Raw genomic sequence first — 24,540 nt, 5'->3', positions numbered from 1 at the left:
TGTATTCTATAAAGCCAGGAAAATTCTTTTTCTTCCTTCCTTTCTTCTTTCTTTCTTTCTAAAACAAGGTCTTCATTAGAGAATGATCATTCCGAAATTCAGTTTGCCTTATCTTTTAGAAACTTATCCTTTCAATTGTGAAAAATAAAGCAAAATGGACAGGTCTAAACTGTGAGTACCCTACATAAGCTAGTAGAAGTTACCAAGAAACTTCTCCACTTTGAGTGCTTCATATATTTTTGTTAAGTTAAATATACAGAATAGTGAGCACCCCATAATATACTCATACATCTTTATGAGGTAACACTCTTTTTTTGCCTTGGAATATACTTTCTTGCCATGTTTAAGAGGAATGACTAGGATTAAGGGCAATGAGTAGCAAGAATTCACTTGTATTTGGTGAGGCTGAAGCTCGTGTGAGATGACCTTTTTTGGTCTTTTCATTTTTATCTGTTACTAGGCTAGTAAAACAAAACAAAACATCTAAGGGAAGAAATAAAGAATGATAAATTTAATAATATATCCCTCCTTGGAAGAGGAAGTCTCCCAGCGTAGTCGGCTATAAAAGAGATACCCAAGCACTACGTATAAACACACTTTATCTCCAAGTGCAAATATAGAAACCATGGAACGGTCTATGCTGTGGGTGATTTCTTGGCCTTTTTAGTAATAATTCTATAAGACAGCACACTGCTGAGTGATAACGGAGGGATTGAAACATAAATTCCATACTAAATTATTGGCTGGAGCTCAAACTATGTCTGCTTGGAGTACACAGCAGCAAAGTATGTCCCTGACAGGATTCCACATTTAAACAATACATTCTTCTGTCTTTCCTATGATCTATGAACCTGATTTTACAAACCGTCTGTATCTAAGATTTTTGTGTGCAACAAAGATTAAACTAAACAGATAACTATATTTAAGGTGTACTAATAAAGCAAGAATAGCATAAAATTATTGAAAAGTCTATTGGGCAACTGTAAGTTTTATCAACTTGTTTAATCTTCAGAACAACTCTCTGAGGAAGCTAGTATTATTACCCTCATTTTAGAGATGAGGAAGCTGAGGCACAGAGAGTAACTTCCCCAGGGTCATAGTGAGCTGAAACCTGAATTCAGGCCGTCTGACTTGCCTATGCAATTAGCCTTTCCTGCCTCCTCCATCTGAATGACACATCCAGCTCAGATATAAGGAAGCAAAACACATTTTATTAGCTTATCTTTCATTCTACTGCTACATATCTTTAAAATAATTAATGTATAAACAAATGTATGTTGCAGGCTTTCAGATATTATTTTTCTAATAAGCTGTTACCAGCCTGTTTTCTCTTAAACCTGTCTGCTGAAATAGATCTCAGCCTGAGCTCAACCCTTCACTTCCCATGATGCTGCTGTTTTAAAACCCACATGTTAGAGAGGGGACAAATTAATGAAGATGTCAATTAAACAAGCTCTGTAAAATCTTATTTCTTAGGGCAACTGTTTTGTGAAGAAATGCTCATCTTCCAAAACAGACAATTAGCATTAGTTGAGAATGAGTATTTTACCACAAAGTGTCACTTCTAAAGAATAAGTAAAAATTATAACCACTGGGAAATCATTGCTAAATGAATATATTAAATATTTCATAAGTTTCTTTGAGAAAATCCCATAGTGATTCTTGGTGAACACCCATTTAAAAGAGTAATTTTAACCTCCTTGGCCGTCTTAAAATGTAAAGAGAATTCTTTTCTTTTGATGAACACGGAAAAATATTAGTTCAGAATCATGATTCATGCTTTATCTCACACAGTAAGGCTACAGGTTTCAGGAGTGATTTAAAATAAAACTGAGAAATGGCTCTTTTTAAAATATTTACGGAAAAATAAAAAGGGATAATCATGATATTTAAATATTTTAATGTTCAAGGCCAGATTTTAATCCATGATGACCCACAAATGGAAGGAACCATGACTTAAATGTATAGTACCAAAGGTAACTATAAATAGAATCCGGTACCAGAAGATGATAAAAGTATACGAGTTATAGTATTTAGAGCTCTAGGTGTATACACAGGAGATGCATGTATAAATATATATATAGTCTTTATATATCCGCCTTCCTATTTCATTCCCACAAGGTACATCGTCTCCACAATCAAGTACACGAGCGTAGTCACAATTACTTGTAATTTTTCTGTACTCGGTAAAACTATGAAGACCATCCTTGAGAAATTTTTGAGACAAAAAGCTATTAACCACACTTACAGTTGCTTGTCTTGATTTTATACTTACCTATACTTTCTCACATGCTCACCATTAGAAATCCAGAGACAAAAATGTTCATAGAACATCCACAAGGTACATGGGGCCGAACCGCTCCAGAGCCAAGGGATGCTTAGGACAATGCTTTGTACCTGGTCACCTTCATAAAACTGTTCTGAATTTAAAGACGTAAACCCTGCTCCAAAGGACCCTAATTCTAACAGAGCACCAAACAGCCCAAACTAAGAAGGAATCACTTCTAAATGGTATGGTCCGGGAAATCATTGTGAAAGTGGAAGTCACTGATCTGGGTTTTAAACAGCGGACAAAGTCTCTACAGGAGAGAGGAGGAAAAGTGTTCCAGGCAGGAGGGAATGAAAGGGGCAGAGGTGGAACATTGAAATATGCAGTGTGTAGGTGTTTGGAGAAGGGCCCAAAATCTGAACTATCTGAAGCAGAGGGACACTTGTTGTTGAGTAGTGGGAGCTGAGACTGGAAAAGTTAAGTACATGCCAGATGATGGAAGGTCCTCAAAATACCCAGCCTAGGTGTTTGGCAGCGACTAGTTGCAAAAGATAAGCGAGGAGTAGGAGAGACGAGCATAAGAAAATTAACCCCAGGGTCATGGGCAAGGTGGTCTGGATGGCAACGAGGGGTGGAAGGGGAGCAGCGCTGTTATCATACAGACCAAGGATGAAGGGAACAGACCTTAGGGTGGTGGGAGAAACGGCAATGGGCTCTCTTATGGTCAAGGGTCAAAACAACACAGACGTGAGCTTGAGTGAACGAGAGAACACAACCTGCACCGCTGATTGTTCATAAACTGGAGGAAAGCACGTGCTCTAACCTGAGCTATTTTTGATTCTCAAGGGTAAACTTACAGTCATGAAGACAATGATACTCAGAAATCAATCCATCAGGAAACATGCTTTCACCCAGGGCCAAATGCTGTACTCAGTCATCCTCACACTGTTCCACTAACTCCAAAAGAAATTACATGCCTCCGAAATCTACGAATGGCAGATTTTGGCTTTACACAGACATTTGTAAGCCAACAATGTGACCCTTCCTAAGATAAAAACAAGAAAAATGTAAAGCATTTAGTTCAGACTTTTTGAAACTCTTTAAAGACAAAGATACTTCATCTCCACTAAAGCACCAGAAGTTTCATTCTCTGATACCAAGTTTACCAGAGTGCATTTTGCACTGCTACATTCATTATACGTGATTAGCTGCATTTACTTTGTAAACTAATCATGCAATCAGAATCATGAAATATAATATGTACTGAAATGTATGTACTATTTCATTTTTCTGAGCATATGATATATAAGCTTTAATTAGTTTTTCTTAAAATAGGAACATTTACTGAAAGAGTTGATACATTCTTGTCAACAATTTGTTCAAAACTGGTTTGGGGTAAATTACTTAAGTTGACAAAATAGACTCGAATAATTTCTTTTAAAATGTGCATTTGTATCTTCTTTGAAATTATCCTTAGTTTAGAATATTTTTTCAAATTATCATGTTCACTTAGAGGAACAAACTTCTTACACAAATCCAACCCAACTAGTTACCAATACTAACCACGTCACCAATGTGCAGCCGTAAGTTGTGTCAGATTCAGTGTGATATTGACCACGCTAAGCAATTCTGATAAAACAGCATGGAAACTCATGGAAGGGGAGACAGTACAACAGACAAAAGGAGGATTTCCTTCACACTATGGTGAACACATTCATACACACATACGTGCAACTTAAGAAAGAATGTTTTCTAATACGTTCAATTTGAGTTTTAAAAATCAGAATCTGTCTCATCTATATACAAGCAATTACTCAATGTCTTTTTAAAAAAAAAACACAAAATAGTATTCTCCTGAATACTATTCAACAACTGCAAAAGCAGTGATCTGAAACCAGGCATATCTTGTGCCTAGTGAGAAGCACTCGGGGTGACTGTCATGTAACGAGGTCAGAACCAGCACAAGGGGTACCAGTGTAATCAGAGAATCCGGCAAAGGAGAAGCCAGCTGGTCAAAAGCACGGCAACGCAAACACCACGCAGGACTTGCCTCTCATTTACCACACAAGCTGCTCAGCTAGTTTCATTATATGAAAGTTATTTTGCTTCTAGAGAAAATACCCCTCCCATTGGTTAGCCATCCTCATTGTGAAAGGACTGTGAAGTTGTCCTTTGTCATATTTCTGCTACCTGCCAGAAAATGATAACTTGGCAGACATATTTTGATCGCTATTAAAGCATCATTACAATCTTTGTGTTTAGAAAACAATCGGATAATTCTGAGAAAGAGATGACTTTCTGATTCTTTAAAAAGAATTCACAGTGATCGTCATAATTCCTAAATGTGTTATCACATAGTGGAACAGTGAGAATCAAAGGAAACAGACAACACAGAATCAGAGAGAGCTCTCTTCTTGTGGAAACAGAGATTTCTTAAGACAGTAGGTAGCTGTGTATTTTGGTCTTACCTGACTGGCAGCTCGTCTAACCAAAGGTACGTCCTTTATGGAGGTAGCTTATCCTTGGAAGAACCCAGTGGCTTGCCCCACAGCCCAAGAGAGACTGGAGTTCTGGAAAACTATCCAGCCCAAAAGAATACAGAGGAAAAAGCTTTTCCCACTTTCTTTCCTAGGACTAGCCAATAGCTGAAGTCATGCAGGAAACTGGGTAGAGAGAAGGGGAAAGCAGCTTCTTCTCCCTGAAATCCCGATCAGCAGAAATTGGAGGCTGTTGTATATCTCCCACCCAGACTTTTGTTTAAAAGTTTTTTCAACTGTTGCTAGGTGTTGGGTTCTGAGATTAGGTTTCTCGTCTTCTGCTCCCTTCACAGCACTGTCAGAGCAGTGACTTTGTCGAGAAGCTGAGCTCGCGTGTGCTATATTTAACCCGTGTTCTCAGCAAGTCAAGGCTGTCAACAGCTGAGAAGTTTGGAGCCGGCTCTGCTCAGTTCCTCGGCAGCTGGGTTATCAGTGGATACAGCTCTGCTCACCCTGTAAAAGATTGCGGGGAAACGGCAGACCCTTTTAAGGACTGCTGCTCATTACACAGAGGTAATTATTGTTGGAAGCCCTTAAATGCAGATTGTGATTTGGAACCTCAAGGCAGTTGCCTTGAACAGAGCAATTTATCAATGCAATATTCTGCTCAGTTAGGCTTTCTCAGATAAACGGTCTTAAATAGAAAAGGCTTTTAAAACTGTATGACAACTCTTGGGAAAATTCACAGTAAAAGATCATTCCCAGGCAGCTTTTTACATTGATGTGTTGCATTCGTAGCTAGATTACATTCATACCTGGCATATCAGACTTAACCAGCTTATATACCTGACTGTTATTAAAGTAAGTTTATCATAAAGGAACGTCTATAACGTTATGTTTTTGAAAGGAAAATCTTAGCGTTCTCACTCAGGTCATTCATTCAAAGCAAGAAACGGAGAACACTCCAGGAAAACCAGGACTTCAGACACCTCTGGTTGTCAACAGCCTTGTCTCATCATTAACCCTCCAGTCTCCAAAACCAGAGAGCGATCGCTTCTACCCTGAACTCCAACATAAAGAATGTCTCAAGATATTTTTATTTGCTTTATTCTATGTCGGAAAATAGTATGAATCTTCCAAGATTAAGAATCATGAAAAACAGGTGCTTAAATCTATTCTTGGGACTCCCTTACTAATTACATGTGTGAAATTAACAGTAAGAGGACCTGAGAGAGTGTCTTTTAGCCACAAAGTAGGAAGGGAGACACACATGCACACACGTGCTCACACACACAAAAACACACATCATTACTGGCTAACACACTAGAATATTGCCCTGACAAAAATCCTGCCACTACCACTAAAAATGTTGACTCCTTTCCTGAGATCAATTTGTCAGTTTAATGTTACCGTTTTTAATGATACCCTTTTTTTGACATGTAAACTGAAGTTGGACCAGGGAGACATGTAAAGGCATAGATTGCATATTTTAAGTGTTGCATACTTGCGAAAAGAGGCTTAATATGCTAAAGAACCCTGATGTCTGTCTGGGAAAGGCTGCCACTTTTCACAAGGGGTGTGTGTGTCCTTCTTTTTAAAGAAATGACACTTACATCCAAGGTTAGATGAGCCCACACCTCAACCAATGAGAAAACGTCTCAGCTCCCCTCAACCCACCCACCGCACTAACAGCATTCATCCTCCCCCTCTAATTTCTTTACTACTGTTCATATATAAAATTGCATTTGTTCAGATTCTTCTCAGTCCTTCTGGGTCTGGGGCCAGCACTGATTTTTTAAAAAAGACTTCTATTAAGATGAAAGCATTCTTATCAACTATACTCCAAAAAAAGAAAACAGAGATGAAAGCATTCTTAAAAGAAACTGCCTCTTCTGGAACGCTACTGGATCTTTTAGAGACCATCTATTCACAGTCCCTAGAAAGTGGGCTCTAATAGGCAGTGGACGTGTGTGACTGGGCTGTGACATAGTTCAGAGAGGGACTAGGAGAATTTTTTAAAAAACATTACAAAGGGGGTGGTGTGGGGAGACAATTGTTTGAAAAATGCCCACACCCCACTCATACCCCACATGCGATAGCGCCCCCTTCCCTAAAGAGGACCTGGGGAATGTATCATTTCATCCCTCCTAAGAGTTCATTTTATAGATGTCCCCAGTCCAAAAGGAAGCAGAGAAGTATGTTAGCCAAAGTCAAGAAGACTGAGGGCCTTTCTCACCTTCTGGGATGGCCCACACTCTGCCTTGTGGAGTGCTTTTCTCTCCAAATAAATCCACTTCTTACCTGTCATTTTGTCTCTCACTGAATTCTTTCTGCGATGGGACATCAAGAACCTGAGCTTCTGATCAGCTCGGTGCTTTGTGACCACCTGGAAGGGGGGGGGATAGGGTGGGAGGGAGGGAGACAGAAGAGGGAGAAGAAATGGGGATATATGTATATGTATAGCTGATTCGCTTTGTTATACAGCAGAAACTAACACACCATTGTAAAGCAATGATACACCAATAAAGATGTTAAAAAAATAAAGTAAATCCATTACGTCTAAAAAAAAAACCTGAGCTTCATTACTAAGTCCTGAAGCCAGGTATAAAAAAAAAAAGACTGAGGGGAAATAACCCACTTTGCCTTTATGGGCCTAGGTAATTCCATTGAGAGGGTGATCGTTATTTATTTCTTCCCTAACTATCCAGACAATTAGAGGTTTTGGTGGGTTATTTTTTCTTCTTTAATGAAAACCTAGTCCCCCACCGTTGTTTTCTTTAACGTTTGGACTAGCTGTTCATTGTTGCTGTTCGTTTATTTCTAAAATGTGGTAACAAGCAACAGCATACAAAGTATTTCATGTAATTAGATACTATTGCTACCTTCGAATTATGTCCTTTAATCAGGCTAGGCATATGTACTGGTCTGACTCAGTACCCCACAGTCATCAGTCTCTCTCTCTCTTTCTCTCACGCTCTCTCTCTCTCTCTCTCTCTCTCTCTCACACACACACACACACACACACACACACACACACACACTCCATCTCTCTCTATAAAAGTGAATTTATTTTGAAGGCTTCCCCCACCCCCTGGGAATGATTATTCAGACAAAAGCATTTCCTACATAATCCACAGAGGAAGTAGTGCATTAAGAACTATTAGAAATTTGTGTTTTGTATACAGTCAACAAGGAATCGATTTTTCAACACATGTTGTTAATATATTACCGTTCAGCGGCATCCTTTTCCCCGTCTTAAGTGTGAGCATTATTCTGAGAACCTCTAATAAACTTATGACTAAAGCTGAATTTCCCAACTTCAAGAATGAATCACGATGAAACTTTTTAATAAGAAGATAGATTAATGTTATCAGTGAGAAAAAAGCAGAGGAATTGTAAGGGAGGTGGCACATTATGTCTGTATCCGTTTATAAGACCAAAATTTACCCCATTGTTCATTTAAAGAGGCATAGTGATTTTTAAGTTAAAGTTTATGTTATTTAATATATACAGTGAAGAGAAAAATAGACATTGACTTCAAAACGATGCTCAGCGCAGCAGGGTGTGGGGGCCTAGGTCACAAGGGGAATTTCCAGACCTGCCCTGTTCTCCACATTGGCTGGCTTTAAGACTGGAATGTAAGCACCCAGGTAGCAGAGAATGTTTCCTGTTTGTTCCTTACTAAATACTCAAGCACCATAGTAAGTCTTCAATAAACAGGAATGATTGAATAAGCAAATGAACATGTAAAAGATGAAAGAAAACATGAAGAAAACTTTAGAGCATATTATCCGTAAACTTATGGAAAATGAATCTAGGCTCTCTGGACAGAGTTGGGTCATTATTAGCTGCATATTCAAAGTTGTAGGAAGAAATTCTTAGATTGTAAATTAATTATTTTGAAATTTTTAAATTTCAAAGGAAAGTAATAGATTTCTGGATAATAATAAAGATACCTGTGTAACATATTATATCCTAGGCAGAGTTCTAAGGGCTGGACATGTACTAACCCACTTAATTCTAACAATAACCCAGTGAGGTCGGTGTTATTATTGTCCCTCATTTTACAGGCAAGAAAACTGAAGCACAGGGATATTAAGTAACTTGACCAAGGTCACATGTTAGTAAGTGACAGAGCCAGAATTTGAACTAGGGAGTCTGGTTCCAAAAATTTGTGTTCTTAGCCACTTAACTGTCTCTTACATATGTTAGTCACAGTAAACTATTCTTCACAGTCGCTGAGAGTCAAAATGTATAGGCTTTTCTATACCTGAAGATATATGCTCTGAGCAAAAACATACACTTAAAACTCCACAGCTTTGAGGCAGACAGAAAAAAAAGTGGCATAATTTCATGATCAGCGTAGCAAAATAAAAGCTTATTGGAAATGAAGCCTTGTTGAATACCAGAAAAGAGAAAATTGGACTGAAAAGAAGATAATTGCTTTGAGGAAAAAAAAAAATCTATTTTTAAGCAAAGGATATGAGCTGTTCAGTATTCTCTCTAAAACAAACAATGCATGATGAATGAGTTCACTGCTTAGCAAAATTCTAAAATTACATTCTAAAAATATAATTTTGGTCTATGATTTGATAACCAATTCAAAAATGTTTATGAACTATCCATTCACAACCAAAACTTCTCAAAGACATAATCAACAGCAAGAAAAAACAAAAAACAATGGGGATGGAGGGATTGATATACATTAGCTAGTTCTTTGGTATCAAAATGATAGTTTGATATATTTGCTATAGTCAGGTTTTACAATTTGCAAATACTTACACTTTCTATTAATCTAGCTATACTTCTATTTAGATTTTACAAAACTTTAGAAGAAGTAGTACTAATACGTACTTTGTAATGTCTACAAATATTCATAATAGAATAACTACTTTGTCCTATTTACAAATAAAATAGTGTTACACCTACATTTATTCATAAAATATTTAACTAAATTATTTATTTTCCCAACAGTTTCAGAAAAAGGAGAGGCAAGACTAGGTTTAAAAGTTATAAGATAATAATAACTTATTATTATTAAAAACCCCACTTCCCTGTTTATGTGCGTGAAAGTGGGTTAATAGAATTTAACCCTGGTAGTTATCATATAAGACCATATTCTGCATGCATTTACAGTTCACAAGCATCTTATTTTTTGAAAGGGTCAGATGACATGTGCCTGAGTGTATTTCCTTCTTCCTTTCCTATTCTAAAGTCATCTCTCCTCTTGCTCAATATTCTAAATCTTAATAGTCATGGATGACTTTTAACAATGTTTTTAAATGGAGTGAGACATTTACTCTCCAAGAAGTAGACACAGAATTGGAAAACCAGTGATTGGGCACAGAGCCGTGCAGAATAATGTACTTTTCCCCACAAACGTATGGGTTTGTATATACACACTATGCAGATAATTATAGTTAATTCTGAAAAGGGCTGCCTTAAAAGCACAGTGGTTAAGACCTCTGAGTCTGAAGTTAGGCAAAGCTAGTTTGAATTCAGACTCCATTACTTATTACCTGTGTGAACTAAGCAAATTACTTTATTTCACCCAACCCGCCTTTACCTCTTCTATACGATTAATAAAGGAAGTTAAGACTATTCATAATAGCCAAACACTAGAAACTCTCTAAATCAGCGGTCCCCAACGTTTTTTGGCACGAGGGACCAGTTTTTCAGAAGACAATTTTTCCACGGACGGGGTGTGGGGGGCTGGTTCAGGCGGTAACGCGAGCGATGGGGAGCGCGTGATGGGGAGCGGCAGGTGAAGCTCCGCTCGTTCGCCCGGTAGCTGTCCGTGGCCTGGGGGCTGGGGACCCCCTCTCTAAATGCTTTCTGCAATTGAATCGCTACACTGCGGTCAGTCAGACAATGGTGTGCTATACAGCAACGAGGACAGACGTGCAAAAATGCAGATAAATCTCTCAGACTAAATGAAAGAAGCCAGACCCAAAACAGTACACTGCATGATTCCATACATACCGGCTTCAAAAACAGGCAAAACTAATCTAGGCTGCCGGAAGTCGGGATAGTAGTTACCCTTGGGATGTGGGGACGCAACTGGAAATGAGAACAACGGGGACTTCTGTGGCACCGGCGAAGTTCTAGGTATACCAATGGGTTCAGTCTGCAAAAACTAACCAAGTTGCGCCCGTACGATTTATGTATTTTTCTGTACGTAATAATTAAACAGAAAGTTTAAAAATTAAAAATACATTTGAGTATATACTTCCTGAGAGTTCTTATCTCCTGAAATATATACAGATAAAATGAAACGATATCTGGAATTTACTGCAAAACACTGTGGTGTGAGGGAGGAAGAGAAGTGGGAGAGAGGACAATGAAACAAGATTGGCCAGAAGTTGACAGTTACTGAAGCTGGGTAATGGGTAATCATTACAGTGCTCTCTCTTTCACGCAGGTTGTAAGTCTTCCATAATAAAATATCTTCAAAACAGTGCTTACTATTGGACACATAAGTAGATACTCAATAAATATTAGTTATTGTCTTCATTATTAATATTATCTTCATTATTAATATGACAGTCATCTTAAAATACCTGTATGAACTGAACTCTTCGGATCTAACTGAGTCTTTACGTGGAAGACACATGGAATTCCCCTGATGTCATGAGCTAATTAAGAAGACAACTGGATTAATATTAATAACACACTATTAGCAACTGAGATCAAAAGTTTAAAGAGAAAAAAAAGTAAGGAAACTAAAAAGGCCCACCTTAGGCAAATTAGTCCTTAAACCACAGGGGAAACAGGCTCAGTTCTTGCTTTCATCAACATACTGATCTGCCTATCTGATAATGAAAAGGAAAACTGTCACGAAAGTAAGATGTCTAGGCATTAAAGGCTGTAGGCCAGCAGAGGTGGTTACTAACAGGAAATGTCGTTACAAGGGTGAAAGACTCGGTGAAAAATTCAGGGTGAGCAATGCTCAGAAATATTTGAATTCAATAATCCATTTTATAGCTGAGCAGGCCTTCATATGCTTAATATTTGCATTTCTTTACCCCTTTCATCTGAAAATGTGGTAATAATTCACCTGGGAGAGCTGGAACAAATAACCAGGGACAGGAAAGTGTTTTGAAATGATGAAATATCTAAAAATGTTGTACCTCAAAGCTTTCCTTTTAGTCCCTACCTTGAGGACTGTGAGGAAATCAACCATATGATGAAATGAGGAAGAAAGTTCTTAAAAAGGCTAGTGTTAAGTAATAATACAAAAATCTGAATCTACAGAATGTAGAAATCAGAATCATTAGGTAGAGTGAGACAATAAAAAAGTAAATGAAAATCACAAAGCAGTAGTTTTTTAAAGCAAACTGACTTCCACACCTTAATTATAAGTTCCCTGTTGACTCTTTAGCCATAAAAGTAACATTGCAGAAGAATGTTTAATTATTTAATTAATCAGAAAGAAGTTCCCTGAATGTTAAGTGAAAACAGCAGGTAATAAAATAGCATTAATGGGGCTTCCCTGGTGGCGCAGTGGTTGAGAGTCCGCCTGCCAATGCAGGGGACACGGGTTCGTGCCCCAGTCCGGGAAGATCCCACATGCCGAGAAGCGGCTAGGCCTGTGAGCCATGGCCGCTGAGCCGGCGCATCCAGAGCCTGTGCTCTGCAGCGGGAGAGGCCACAACAGTGAGGGGCCTGCGTACCGCAAAAAAAAAAAAAAAAAAAAAAAATAGCATTAATGAATTATTGTATTATCACGTGGTGATAGATATATAGAAAATAGATATGATATAAATATTTCATCCCACACCATGCATATGTATTTCTACAAAAATACATACATATATTTATATATGTGTATGTATATTTATATCTGAACTACATAAATGGTAACAATTACAATGGTTATCTTTTCCTACGTTTTCTAAATTTTTAATTGATGTTTTGTTTTCATAGTAGGAAAATAAGATTACTTAAAATCATTTTTTGGAGGGAGAGGGATAAATTGGGAGATTGGGGTTGACATACACTACTATATATAAAATAGATAACTAATAAGAACCTACTGTATAGCACAGGGAACTCTACTCAGTACTCTGTAATGGCCTATATGGGAAAAGAATCTAAAAACAATAAGAGTGTATATATGTATATGTATAACTGATTGACTTTGCTGAACACCTGAAACTAACACATTGTAAATCAACTATACTCCATAAATTTTTTTTTTTTTTAATCATTTTTCGTTGGTGGTTTTCCAATATTTTGCTGAGGTGGAGACTTGAAGACCTGTGCTTGGTATGACTTGCCTTTCTGGTTACTATTCAGGATTTCAGTGAACTTGCCTTATGATAATGTAATAATTAAACAAACTAAAACAGCTGAATTTTGTCTGGCGTGGGTCTGGAATTCATTAATTGAATTCCTCTTAATATTTGCTCAGAAGAAAAGAAAAAGGTCATCTTTTCATGATTCTTCAAAATGAGCTACAGTTGCTTTGCTTTCCATGCCTTTTCTACTCTATTATCCTTACAAATGTCTTAATTCTTCATACCATTACAACACTGCATTTGTTTCTGTAACTTTCTCCCATGACATTTTCCCTCTGAGCCACAGATTGTGTTTGGGCTCTGCCTGGAAATTCTGCATGGTGCCAGGAGGAAATATTTTCACCTTTATGGCTTACCTGAGGAAAGTTTCCAGCCATTGTGCTGCTGTGGACTGTAAGTGACTAGGGACAGAGAAACACTTTTTGCACTTCCCCAGCAATATCTGGAATATGATATCACTATCTGAATATGTCTCATGGTAGAAAGAGCCCTGGGAAAAAGGAGAATTTGCTCTGACCTCAACTAGTGAACAATTTTTTAAAATGGTTTAATCCCTCTGAGCCTATTTCCTCCATTGACAAGTGGAGATAATGGAATTTAATCCACACATCCCACCATCACTCTGTACCCTTCACCACTGGAGGGTAGAGTCACATTACATAAGTTAACGGTGAGCCGATGCCCTAAGAGTGGGCATGGAGCATGAGAGGGAACAGGGTCTCACCGTCCACTTTCACTACCTAAAATCATTTTCCTTGCCTAAAATTAATTTTGTTAACTAAAATGTGTTACTTGTTATAAGCTTTGTTTCTAATATAAAGCTTTTTTAACAAAACATAATTTATTGCTTAAGTTTTTTATATATTTCTAAACTGTTGAAAACAGTGTAAAATAAGTAAAAGTAAGAAAGCAGGAATGTTTCTTTTCAAAAACTGCTGATTAAATTAGTTGTAGCTTTGCTAAAGGAAAAAAAAAATGTTACAGTTCCGAGGCCAAATTTTGCACATTTATGCCAACAAATAGTATTCTAATCCTCTGTCTGCATTTGCTTAGAAATCCTGTCATCTGTAGAGCAGGTGCATTCAAATGTAAATTTGACTGACAGCATTTGTCAGAAAATGAATACATGCATTATGGAAGCTGTGGACTTAAGCCACACACCCAAACTCTGCACCTCCAGATGTTTTCAGATTATAAACAAGTAGACGGAATGAGAGGATAGGCTTTGAGGAGGGAGCTGACAGTGAGTGGTGACAGGAGCACAGCTCATCTCAGTGCCCGTTCAGACCTGCAGACAAGAAGGGTGGTCCAACACTAAACCAGTTTCCTCAAGAAAATGTGAATTCTACATTTGCCTTGTGCAATTCAATCAGAATTTGCTGTAGAAGTTTATGTAATAAACAAATGGGGAGCATTTTCTCTGTGTGAGGCTCTAAAGTGATGGGTCTCAACTGAGAGCATTTCTGTGCCCCAGGGACGATTGGCAGCATCTGGGGACATTTTTGGTTGTCACAGCGGAGGAATGCTACTGGCATCCAGTGTGTAGAAGCCAAGGATGCTGCGAAATATCCTACAATGCACAGGACAGCTGTCCAAAACAAAGGATTATCCAGTCAGAGTGTCAACAGCGCCAAGGTTGAAAAACCCAGCAAGCACCAGAGGATTAAAGACAGGAATACAGAAGTAACTGCCCTCAAGAGCTTAAGAGTCTGGTAGTGAAGATAGATACACAACAAGATGGGCAAAGCAAGGAGGGCTATAAGAAATACATGGAGGAAAAATTACTTCTAGCTTCAGAGGTCAGGGGAAAGTCTGAAAAATAAAACTGTAAATATCCATCTTAACATTCCTATAATAACCAAACATAAAGAAGTTGCTTATTTTTACAATTCCTTTTTCTATAAGTAACCATAAGTTAACCACCAAATACTTACAGAAAACATCCTCCCTATTCCTGAAACTGTATTACATTCCCTGGAAAGACAAAGTTGAGTAAAACAGAGGCACCATCCTCTGGCGCTCAGAGAACAGCTACGTCCCCAATTCCATATTAACATGATCAAGATTCATTTCTCCAAAGAGATCACGTATGCCTATTATGTACCAAACACTATGCGTGGCACAGAACTTAGGCAAGGTTCCTGCCCTTGAAGAACACACTATCTCTTGGGGGAGAGAGACAGAAATCAAATCAACAAATGCGTGATTTCAAGTGTGTGAATTCTGTTTTTAAAAATATTAGAGTATAGTCCAAAAATCCTGAAATTCTCCTCCAACAAAACACCTAGAAATGCTAGCTAAAATATCACTAACATTCTTTTTGAAAACCAGCTGAACCTGAAAGAAACTGTAGGAAACTATTAAGGGCCCAAAACAAAGAGGGAAGTGAAAACAAGAGCAGGGAACATAAACTGACAATGAGATCCTTGGGGCTTGAGGAGGGTCGGGTATTAGTCTCAAAAACCAATAGATCTTTTTTTACCGAAATAGGATATGAAGCCTCAGATCCCAGAGATTAGGATCTGGAAGTGAGACCCCTGAATAAAACTAGGACACTTGAACTTAAAAAAAAATGCAGGCGTAGGAAAATAAGAAGGTAGCTTAACCATCTTGGCCTGGGCTGGATGAGGAAAAAAGAAAAAATAGCCTATGCTGAGAATTCATTACCATAAACCAGGTTTCAGTAGGTCTGATGACCAAAGGTACACCACTCACATTGTTTGAGAATCCCCAATCCAAGATTTCATTATGAGAAGCCCCAGACTGGTAATCCCACAGACTATCTAACAAAAGCAAATGTCCATCCATACAGGCCACCCCTGGGCCCAGCCACAGCTCCATGTGGCTCATCAGGGAGCCGTGACCAGCTCTGTGACGCTCCACCTTGCACCGCTTCCCATCCTTCCTCTGTCCTCTCTTCTGTTAGTCTCACTGCCCTGGGATGACACCTAGCAAGTAAAGTTTAGTACATAATCCTTGTCTCAGGTCCTGCCTTCTAGGTAACCTGAGCTAAATTAGGGACTCTTGTAAGAGAAGGCCTATTTGAGGTGCTGCCGTTTTAACCTGAGACCTGAAGGGCAAGAAGGCTATGCAAACTGTAGAGAAGAGGAGTAATCCCTGTCCAAAGGCTCTGATGTGGAACAGAGCACAGAACCTTCAGGAAACATAAAGAAGGCAATGGCAGAGCATAGGAGAGAGAAGTTTGGAAAGCTACGTTGAGTCCAGTCATGTAGAACAGAGGTCTCAGGCCTGGATCTGGTTCACAGCTCTGTGTGTGTGTGTGTGTCTGTGTGTGTGTGTGTGTGTGTGTTTTCCAGTGTTATTGGGATATAATTGACATACGACATTGTACAAGTTTAAGGTATATGCCATAGTGATTGGATATTTGTGTATATTGTGAAACAATCACCACATTAGTCTACTTAACATCTATCACCTCACATAGTTACAAATTTTTTTCCTTGTGATGAGAACTTTTAAGATCTACTCTCTTAGCAACTTTCAAATATACAATACAGTATTATTAACTATAACCACCATGTTGTACATTAGATCCCCAGGAATTATTTATCTTATAACTGGAAGTTTGTACCTTTTGACCCCATTCACCAAATTCCCCCACCCCCTACCTCTGGCAACCACAGATCTGATCTCTGTTTTATGAGTTTGGCTTTTTTAGATTCCTGTATGTGTGTGTTTTTAAATTAGTTGCCAGAAGTTGAAAATAAGGAGATATCACACAATAATTTCTGAATTTTCAAGAAAATTCAAAAGATTTGTCAGCAGTGGGCCTGTATTCTTACATGGCAACAATCAGCTAGATCCACCCCTTGAGACAAGGCCTGTGATCTCAAGTTCACCACTGTCCCAAAGCCAGCCTTTTTCACTCATTTATGTTGCTGATTTGGCCTCCACGGGAGTTTGAATTTATAGCTCCTAACTTAGGGCTTTATAGATTATGGTAAAAAAAAGAAAAGTTGGATTGTATCCTAAGACAAGGATAGCCCTTAAAGCAGAGGTCCCCAACCACCTTTTCGGCACCAGGGACCGGTTTCATGGAAGACAATTTTTCCACAGGGGTTGGGGTTGGTTCAGGCGGTAATGGGAGCGATGGGGAGCCATGGGGAGCGGCAGATGAAGCTTCTCTCGCCTGCCCGCTGCTGACCTCCTGCTGTGCGGCCCGGTTCTTAACACCATGCAGACAGCTACCGGTCTGTGGCCCGGGGGTTGGAGACCCCTGCCTTAAAGTATTTTAAGCAAGGGAATGGTGTGATCTGACTTATATATACTCCATTCACTGTAAAAAATAAATAAATAAATAGATTGAGAGAACTGAAAATGGAAAAGAGGATACAGATGAGAAGACTATTACAGGAATCTGGGTGAAAGATCACAGTGGCTTGAAATAGAGAGGTTGCGATGGAAATGAAGAGAAGTAAATGGATTAAAGGGTGTTTTGGAAGCAGAAAATGTAGTATTTACTGAAAGATTAGATATCGAAGGTAAGAGAATCAAAAATGACTTGTCCTGTGTTACGAACACCTGAGCCTTCTATGGTCAACAGCTGAAGGGACATCCATTGATAACTCCTGGTACGTGGAGCACTGAACACATGCTGGAAGGGGTACAGATAAAAGAAACTCTAAGGCCAGGCTTCCCTGGTGGCGCAGTGGTTGAGAGTCCACCTGCCGATGCAGGGGACACAGGTTTGTGCCCCAGTCCAGGAAGATCCCACATGCCGCAGAGCGGCTGGGCCCGTGAGCCATGGCCGCTGAGCCTGTGCGTCCGGAGCCTGTGCTCTGCAACGGGAGAGGCCACAGCAGCGAACGGCCCGCGTACCACAAAAAAAAACAAAAAAAACCTCGAAGGCCTTAAGGAGTTTGAATCTTATCGGTTGAGGTAGGATTGATGCAAATGTAGGCACTTAGAAGTTATACAACTTACGAAATAGATCACTGTGACTACCAGAATACTAATAACAATAGCTGACATTCACTGAGCATGTATTATGTACCCAGTACATACATCTCACTTAGTTCTCAGAAAACCACCGAGAGTTAGGCACTATTATTATCCCTATTTTACACTTGGAAAAATAAAAACATAGTGAAATTAAGTGACTCGAATAAGATCATAAATCTTGTAATTGGCAGAACTGGGATTTGGACCCAAACAGACTAACTCCACTGGTCATTAGTTTAATCAGTAGTTAGACTGCACTTATATACATTTAGTGGGGTCACAAATTTACTGGCATACTGCAACTCAAGATATGCAAAGGAAATGTAACACCTTTACTTTGACTGAAACTGTTCTGAGCTTCCTCACAAGCCTCTATCAGCTGGTTAGAGGGTAAGGAATTAAACTTTCTTCAAGACTATTTAAAACTTACCTCCATTCAGTAACTGAAACAGTCCCTTTAGGTGATGTTCTGACCTATCTAGGAAAGAAGGGCAGACTTTTAGCCTTCCACCCCATCCATGTGTACCAATGCACATGCACGTATACACACATACCTCAGCTCTACAAGGTGTGTTGGGGTGTATGGGGGAGGGCTATGGTTTATGTGTGGACAGATAACCATTCAAGTTCTCCAGTCTTACCCCTGATGTCCAGGTCCACCTGGTTTCTGCTTGCCCCGCCGGCATTCATGACTCAACTCCCTTGCTGGAATCATCCTTGATCTGGTCTCGTAGCTGACTTGGTAGCATTCCCTGGCTGATGGATCTCCAGCTCAGCTCTCAGCAGTGCTGTAGAGCTCCCCACATCTATGACATTTCCTACATCTGGCCCAACAGTCCTCCTCCTGCCTCTGCTTCAGAGCCGCTCCCATCTCAGCAGGCTCCACGGCTGGGCTGACAATAAAATTGATCAACCAAATTGAGACACTCATGAGAGTGAAATGAAGGTTGATTATAATTACACGGGAACAACTGGGGTAAACTAAGACAGTCTCAAACAGGGACATAGGGCAGGCTCACCAGTTCCCAACTTAGCTGATTTGCAGATTCCCCTTCCAGAGTTTCAAGAACTCCTTAGACTTATTTATACAACACGGGATGGGGGAGGGGTCTTTGGAAAAGCTAAACTTTGAGTGTCCCACTAGCCACATTGCACAGCCAAGTTCAGTCTGATGGGGTTGAGTCCCATGTTAGCTCAAAATGCAATCTCTTTCAGATGATAAATGGAAAGAGCCTCCCACACATCTATTTAACACAGCTCCTCCTCTTCCAGGAAAGCTCAGGGAGGGATGTGGCTCAGATGCCACAGGGGAGAGTTACCTCCTCTGTACTATGGGAAAACTCTGTGACCCAAGTTTTCCAGACTTTCCCTTTGGTAAGTTAAATCAAAGCTAAAGGAGACTGGGAAAAACTCTCAACTCCAAAAAGCCTTGCTCTCAACCCTATTGTCTTACTAAAGAAGTCCAGTGCCAGCCTCTCATAAGCCTCAAGACTCAGCTTCAGAAATAGAAGACTGTGAATGAAAAATAATTTCAGGGAAGAGGTGGAAATAAAATGTATTGGTTTAATACTTGCAAGATAAAATAACTAACATGCAGAAGGTATCCATTCTCAGCCATGTTCTGCCCATAGTGAGAGAAGTACATAATGTCGTTCAAAATTAAGATGCTTTGCATAGACTTAATAAGCCAAATAAATATATGCCTTTGTCAGATGCCCTGTCAGAACCATTAGATCTTCAGAGGTCAAGGTTCAACTGATTTTAGAACTAAATCCTATTCTAAATAGTCTATGGTTCTGTGATTTTATCTTTGACGAGCCAAAAAACATTTTTTTCTTTTTCTATAAATTTATTTATTATTTTATTTATTTTTGGCCACATTGGGTCTTTGTTGCTGCACATGGGCTTTCTCTAGTTGCGGCGAGAGGGGGCTACTCTTCGTTTGGGTGTGTGGGTTTCTCATTGCAGTGGCTTCTCTTGTTGCAGAGCATTGGCTCTAGGCACGCAGGCTTCAGTAGTTGTGGCACGCAGGCTCAGTAGTTGTGGCTCGAGGGCTCTAGAGCACAGGCTCAGTAGTTGTGGCGCACGGGCTTAGTTGCGGCATGTGGGATCTTCCCTGACCAGGGCTTGAATCTGTGTCCCCTGCTTCGGCAGGCGTATTCTTAACCACTGTGCCACCAGGAGAGTCCCTTTCTTTTTTTTTTAATTGAAGTATAGTTGATTTACAATGTTGTGCTAATTTCTGCTGTACAGCAAAGTGACTCAGTTATACACATATACACATTCTTTTTTTATATTCTTTTCCAGTATGGTTTATCCCAGGAGACTGGATATAGTTCCCTGTGCTACACAGACTCACAGTCATAGAGAACAGATTTATGGTTGCCAAGGGGCAGCGGGCGAGGGAGAGGGACAAAATGGAAGTTTGGGGTTGGTAGATGCAAACTATTACATTTAGAATGGATAAACAACAAAAACTATTTTATATCAGGTTTCCACTTAGGGCTTACTCATTTAAGTATCTCAAACCTAAATTACAAGTTTTAATGTTTTAGAGTGGCATTAAATGGTTTTCCAAAGTTGAGCAGGTTTTATTGAAAGGTCCCCAAAGCTTGTGATGTTTCACATTTTAATGGATTCAATTTTCTGTGTATTCTATTTAGTGCCAGGCAGTGGCAACAATTGCATCTCATGCATATTGTTACTCTAGTTGAGTTAGGATAACTCCAACTAAAAAAAGTTCTCTCTACCAATGTGCAAGTTTCCAAACATAACCAGAAAAGTATACAAATGCTGAGTAATCAGAGTTACGGAAGGACCAAATAAGAAGAGGTCAGGCGGAGTTTGTCTGGTAAGGTTTTATAATGCCTCTATGATTAATAAACCTAAGGAAAACATCTGAAACTTGTTTGAAATGTTAAGAATGAACTATTGGAGAACAACTGGGCTTCAAAGAGCAGCAAAGTATGTGAGGCCATATCTCATTGGGGGTGGGAGGAATCCTATACCCTCAATAAATTATTTAGAAAGGAGTAGAAGGTTGAGCTGGACAAATTTAGAAGAGTTTCTATTAATTCATCAACTCAAACTACTCCCTCCAAACCCTAAATCCCTGGATTTCCAAAGGAACTTCCTAGGACTTTGTGTTGCACACTGAATATTCCCAGAAATGCGGCTCCATATTGCATATCCGGATTGGATGGGACTTAACAAAAGGAAAGTGCATGGAAATCTGGGTAGTTCTGTAAAATACCTTTAGACGCCGCATATGTATGAAAAAGGGCTTAAGAAATGAAGTAAAGGAGAAGGCATTCAGCTTTATAAACTATAACAACATTAACAACACACACTCATTGAGTATCAACAAGGAGCAATACTTGTTCCTATGGGCAAACGAAGCAACTGACAAAGGATTAATCTCCAAAATATACAAGCAGCTCATGCAGCTCAATATCAAAAAAAAAAACCCAATCCAAAAATGGGCAGAAGATCTAAACAGACATTTCTCCAAAGAAGATATACAGATTGCCAACAAACACATGAAAGGATGCTCAACATCACTAATCATTAGAGAAATGCAAATCAAAACTACAATGAGGAATCACCTCACACGGGTCAGAATGGCCAACATCAAAAAAATCTACAAACAATAAATGCTGGAGACTGTGTGGAGAAAAGGGAACACTCTTGCACTGTTGGTGGGAATGTAAGTTGTTACAGCCACTATGGAGAACAGTATGGAGGTTGCTTAAAAAACTAAAAATAGAGCTACCATACGACCCAGCAATCCCACTACTGGGCATATACCCTGAGAAAACCATAATTCAAAAAGAGTCATATACCACAATGTTCACTGCAGCACTATTTACAATAGCCAGGATGTGGAAGCAACCTAAGGGTCCATCAACAGATGAGTAGATAAAGAAGATGTGGTACATATATACAATGGAATATTACTCAGCCATAAAAAGAAATGAAATTGAGTTATTTCTAGTGAGGTGGATGGACCTAGAGTCTGTCATACAGAGTGAAATAAGTCAGAAAAAGAAAAACAAATACCATATGCTAACGTATATATATGGAACCTAAAAAAAAAAAAAGGTTCTGACGAATCTAGGGGCAGGACAGGAATAAAGATGCAGACATAGAGAATGGACTTGAGGACACAGGGAGGGGAAGGGGTAAGCTGGGACGAAGTGAGAGAGTAGCATTGGCATATATACACTACCAAATGTAAAATAGATAGCTAGTGGGAAGCAGCCGCATCACACGGGGGAGATCAGCTCTGTGCTTTGTGACCACCTAGAGGGATGGGATAGGGAGGGTGGGAGGGAGACGCAAGAGGGAGGAAATATGGGGATATATCCATATGTATAGCTGATTCATTTTGTTATACAGCAGAAACTAACACAACATTGTAAAGCAATTATACTCCAATAAAATTGTTATAAACAAAAAAAAAAGGACTTGTTCCTAGGAACAAGAAGTTTTAAGTTTGTCCCTCCCTTCAAGATATTTCATCTAGCTGATGTGATAGATAGCATAACTAGAATGCACACAGTTGTAATTAAGTCAACACAACACAGAATTAGGTCAAAGAATCATAAACATTCCTCTTTAATGTGAGCATGTGAGGAAGAGAAACTTTTTTTGAAAGGGTCTGGTTAATCAGAGATGCAGATAGATAATCATTAGACAAAGAGTACACTGCATACATAACATAAAGATTAGCCAGTTCTCAAATATTCATGATTATAAGGATAGAAATTATGCAGGTGATTGAAATATATCTATGAGATCCTCAAGTTTTATACAGTCAAATTTCAAAAATCTCACACTTTCTTACATCATGCATCAATTCCCCTAAACTACAGGGCCTAAATCAGAGTTTCATCAGTCACTTGACTAAAAATTACTCCACAGTCACAAGGTGGTACTTTGTGCAAGATATTGCTGGGGGAAAAAGAGCCTGGTAACAGTAAGAACAGCAAGGAGCGGGGTCATTCACTGGCCCATGTTTGTGGGGACCGACCTATAACTTAAGAAGCCCCCTCCAGCTGTCCCCTTCCACATCTCATACCAGATAGTCACAGAAGTCCTTTCCAGCAAGCTAAGACCCCACCCCTTTGACCTCCCAACAGTCCCACCCAGAGGCCAAGGGTCAAGAACCTGCTTTTTCCACGGTGCCCCTAATGCAACCTCCCCTCCCGCCCCCATGCTCCATGTTCCTCCTCACTCCATCTCCAATGGAGCGCCAGGCAAGCAGTAGATGAAGAACCTTGCCACAGGTCACATGCACACCAGAAAGCTGCATGGTGATTGGATGGTGAAAGATGGTTTCCCCCACCCCTGCTCTAGGAATTTATTCAGAACTGATGCTGGGATGTCAATCGTGCTGATTGCACAGCCCTCTGCTCAGATCAATTAGGTAAGCCTCAACTCAAATCAAGACACTGGAAATATACAAATGTGCAAAATTATGAGTGAGAGCAGGAAAAGTTCTAGGTAAGTGTATGACTGGGTGAAGAAGATGTGGTGAAAAGAAAAGATGCGGTGAAGTCCAAGCCCGTCATTAGTATGTGAATAGCTCTGTGACTCAGTTTCAGTGAAAGACGCCACCAGATCGGTTGATAGGCTCCTATCCTGTGCTCTTTCTGTGGCTATTGAGATTTACAAGAAGCTTAGTCAAGCCTAAAATAGATGCTATGCTACTGAGAGGTGGCAAAGAGTGTCGCTTGTGCACAGAAACCTCTTCTCCCTTTTCCCATAGTAACCGATCTGGAGCTGGACGCTGCTCACCCAGCTGGCCGGCGTTCCCAGGCTCCCCTGCCATAGGCACGGCCTCGTGACCAAGCTCCCTCCATGGGAGCAGGGATGTGGATGCTACTTCTGGGGCTGGCTGGGCCTAAGAAAATGGGCAAACGCTCCTCCCCTCTCTTTTCCCCTTCCCACTGGCTGGAACCTAGAAATGGCACTTTCTGCTTTGACCATGTAAACAAAGACATTACCCTCATGTCTCCTCCAGCTCCTACTGTGGAGCAGCAAGATAAAAGGAACGTGCTTCCCCAAATGGGAGGCCCGCGAATTTGTCCCACAGAACCCTGGACTAATACATAAGAAGGAAACATCTCCATTCTTCAAACCACTGTGTTTGGGATCTTTTTTTTTTTTTTTTTTTTTCATACAGCAGCTTAGCCTTAAGCTGACTAATTCAGAAAAGAGAGTATGTTATAAAGGGAAGGGTATAGTATTCAATAACAATATCTTCTAGTAAGAGGTCTGTTTTATTTTTTATTTTCATACCTATCTTTTATTGAAGCCTGGGAAAACACTGTACTAGTGAAGAAGCTGTATCAGTGCCCACCCCACATTCCTGAGGAATTTTCAGTATGCTCTGGTGAGATTCCAACCACTGGCATGGTGTATGCATCCCTCAGGGCTGTTGTTCAGGAGCAGAGTATAGCGCTAAGGAATTAATACCCCAGAGAGAAGCCCTCAACCACTGACCTCCCAGAAGTTGGTGTATTAATAT

The 24,540-nt window shown here is 39.7% G+C and overlaps 1 protein-coding gene across 2 annotated transcripts in view; it reads right to left on the bottom strand.

The window, feature by feature from the left end:
• Positions 1-4,811, bottom strand: part of FILIP1 (filamin A interacting protein 1) — a 186,814-nt gene extending 182,003 nt beyond the window's left edge. For both annotated transcript variants that reach the window (XM_024731913.1, XM_024731912.1), the window contains exon 1: positions 4,738-4,811. The gene's annotated coding sequence lies outside the window, so the exon portion shown is untranslated. The remainder of the gene's footprint in view (positions 1-4,737) is intronic.
• Positions 4,812-24,540: the final 19,729 nt, after the last annotated feature.

The sequence above is a fragment of the Neophocaena asiaeorientalis genome, unplaced genomic scaffold, assembly GCF_003031525.2.
Source record: "Neophocaena asiaeorientalis asiaeorientalis breed wild unplaced genomic scaffold, Neophocaena_asiaeorientalis_V1.1 scaffold450, whole genome shotgun sequence".
NCBI classification, from domain to species: Eukaryota; Metazoa; Chordata; class Mammalia; order Artiodactyla; family Phocoenidae; genus Neophocaena; species Neophocaena asiaeorientalis.
Note: the sequence above shows the minus strand (reverse complement) of the source record. Positions and strands in the feature narration are given on the sequence as shown.